At 32.3% G+C, this 3,311-nt stretch overlaps 1 non-coding gene across 1 annotated transcript; it reads right to left on the bottom strand.

Moving 5' to 3' along the window:
• Nucleotides 1-648: 648 nt before the first annotated feature.
• LOC112395178 (U6 spliceosomal RNA) lies at nt 649-750 on the bottom strand. The gene has a single exon (XR_003002314.1). It is a non-coding gene; the product is annotated as a U6 spliceosomal RNA (small nuclear RNA).
• Between the last annotated feature and the right edge of the window lie 2,561 nt (nt 751-3,311).

The raw sequence follows: 3,311 nt of genomic DNA, 5'->3' as shown, positions 1-3,311 counted from the left end.
CAATCCCATACTGAAATACTACACTTCTATTCCACCCCAGAGACTTTATGTTCTTATAGTGAGAGTTTGCTTATATTTGTATTTTTTATCTATTAACAAATTTTTAACATTTATATTAGGGTAAAAAGTAATTTACACATCACCATTACAGTCTTAATTTAATCTGTGTATGTCTATATATTTAGCTTCACCAATGAGATTCACACTTTCAAATGCTTTCATGTTACTTTTTAGCATGTTTTTCTTTCTACTTGAAGAACTCTCTAAAGCATTTCTTCTAAGGTAGGTCTAGTGGTGCCAAACTCCCTCAGTTTTTGTTTGTCTAGGAATGATTTTTAATCTCGTCTACATTTTCACAGGTACTATTGCTGAGTATAGAATTCTTGGTTGTCAGTATTTTTCTTTCAGTACTTTGAATATATCACCTTATTATCTCATGGCCGGCAAATTTCCTGCTGAGAAATCTACTGATAGTCTTATGAGCACTCCCTTATATGTGAAGAATCGATTTTCCCTCACTGCTTTCAAAATTCTCTCTTTGTCTTTGACTTGTGGCAATTTGATTATAATACATCTCATTATAATCTTTTGGTTGATTCAGTTTGGGGATCTTTTAGCTTCATGAATGTAAATGTTTCTTTTCTTCCCCAAACTATGAAACACATCATGAATTTCTGTGGCATACTTTTGCAGGAGTTATGCTAATCTTCTCTATATAGTTCCAATTTCAATACTGAAAATACATATGCTGCTGAAGTGAGAACATATTTTTACTAGTATTATTTATACATTCTTCCATTTTTTCTTTATGCAAATACAAATGAACTTGAATGTTCTTATTTTCCTCCCATTTTGCACAAAAGATAACATAATATACATTACTCTGTAGTTCGCTTTTTTTCCACTTGATATATCCTGGAGGTCTTTGCCATGCATGATATTTCTTATCAGTTATTAATAACTATACTATCAATATATTCCATTCTGTGAATGAAACATGGGTAATTTCACTAGTCCACCATCGTTGTCCACTGAGTTGTTTTCAGACTTTGTCATTACAAACAATCTTGCAATCAATAACTTTGCACATATATTGTTTGATGTGTGCTTGTGTGCATGTATGTGTGTGTGTGTGTGCGTGTGTGTGTGTGTGTTGTGCAGGATTGTTTCCAGAAGTGGCAATGCTGAGTCAAAGGACACATACATTTGAAATTTTGCTTTTCCTGTAAGTTATAATTCTTCATCATAAAGTGGAAAGAGTGTGTTATAATCTAAAAGGAAGTGGTATTTCAGTGTAGTTTCAATTTGCTATTCTCTTATTATGTGTGAAGTTGAGCATCTTTTCATGTTTTAAGGACAATTTCTATTTCTTATTCTCTGTCCATGTTTTTTCTCCATTTCATATTAAGATATTTTTCTTTTTTTCTGACTTCTATGAGAATTTTTTATGTTGGAAATGTTAGATCCTTTTCTGTCACATGAATTGTTTACCTTCAATTTGTCATTTGTCCTTGACCTTGCATAGGGTAATCTTTTTTTTTTTTTTTAGTATCTTTATTGGGGTATAATTGCTTTACAATGGTGCATTAGTTTCTGCTTTATAACAAAGTGAATCAGCTATTCATATACATATATCCCCATCTCCTCCCTCTTGCACCTTGCATAGGGTATTTTTTAATGAAGGTTTAAAATTTTTTCATTTAGTCAATTTTATCAATCTTTGTAATATGTAATGGTTTGAGGTAGGGATATAGCTTTATTTGTTTTCCAGATCACTACCAGTTGCCCCAAACCATGTATTACAAAGTTTGTTTTTACTCACATTGTTTCCATGTATAAGCTTATATATGGACTATGTATTTTAATCAAATGGTTAGTCTATCTCTTTTAGTTATTTAATTATCCAATATTTATACTATGTTTTGTAATCTGATTGGGCTTTATTTTGTGTCATTTTATGAAATGATCATTCATGTGAGGCCACAAGAAAAGACAGAGGAGAGGTTCAGGAAAACATTTATTATAATCACAGATTATAGAAAGAGAAGGCATGGTATGCCATGCATTACCACATGGGAAAAACACCAGGGTGTTCAGGATGCAGAAGACAGGAACAAAGGGAATATTTAGACCACTGCCTTTACTGGGTTTTCTGCAGGAAAGGCAAATCAGGGAAAGCTAAGCAGCTTAGGATTGGCTAGTTTGAGTAATTTCAATAGGCTTTCGTCTATAGGGGGCTATCTCTAGCTGCCTGGCATCTGGCACTTAGATGATTAAGGGAGAATCATATTATCTCCTGGCATGTGTAGGCCAAATAAAGGAGGTATGGCTCTGGACTGGTTCGTTTGTATATCAAAACCAAATTCCAGATGAGCTTTTTGTTAACTCTAAGAATTGGCTCACCCTGGGAGGGGTAGTCTCTCCCCAGCCAAAAAGAAGGTCAAAACATCATAATGAGAATTTTGTTTTTAAGTAAAATACAGGCTAATGCTCCTCATAGTTCTTCCTTTTCATTTCTTCTTGATTATTTAAAAAAAGTAATTTACATGAAGCAAAACATTCAGATTTCAAAGTGTAGAATACAATGAGGTTTGAAAAATATATAAACCTTTGTAATAACTAACCCAATTAAGGTATAGAATGATTTTATCACCTCATTAATTTTCCTCATGGCTTTTTACAGTCAATCCCCAGACACTGACAGGCAATCATCATTTCACTTTTTTCACCCTAGATTAATTTTGCTTTTTCTAGGACTTCTTAGAAATGGATGTATATAGTATGTTCTCTTTTGTATTTGGCTTTTTTGAGTCAAAAAAGCCAAATACAAAAGATGTTTTTGAGATTAAGTCATATTTTTGTTATTGTATGTGTTGGTAGTACATTGCTTTTTACTGCTGAATAGTATTCCATTTCATGGCCATATCAGAATTGATTTATCTGTCTACCTAAGGATATACTGGTTGTGTACAGCTTTTAGGTACTGTGAATAAAACTGTCTTCAACATTATTATACAACTATTTTTGTGGGTTTCTATTTCTATTTTTCTAGGGTGAATTGCTGAGGTATTATGTATATAATAGATATAACACACAATAGATTATGTAAAAATACAGAATATGATACAAGTAATAAAAATTATATTTATAATTTTTCTGTTTTCAGAAGTGGTTGTAGCATTTTACACTCACACAAGCAATGTGTGAGTGTTCCATTTGCTCCACATCCTTACCAACATTTCATGTATCAGTATTTTTAACTCTAGCCATTCAAGCTTATGTAAAGTGATATATTTTTTCTTTTTTTCCTG

This window comes from Neophocaena asiaeorientalis, unplaced genomic scaffold (genome assembly GCF_003031525.2).
Source record: "Neophocaena asiaeorientalis asiaeorientalis breed wild unplaced genomic scaffold, Neophocaena_asiaeorientalis_V1.1 scaffold186, whole genome shotgun sequence".
Lineage (NCBI taxonomy): Eukaryota > Metazoa > Chordata > Mammalia > Artiodactyla > Phocoenidae > Neophocaena > Neophocaena asiaeorientalis.
The sequence above is the reverse complement of the archived record's forward strand: the minus strand, read 5'-3'. Positions and strand labels throughout refer to the sequence as shown.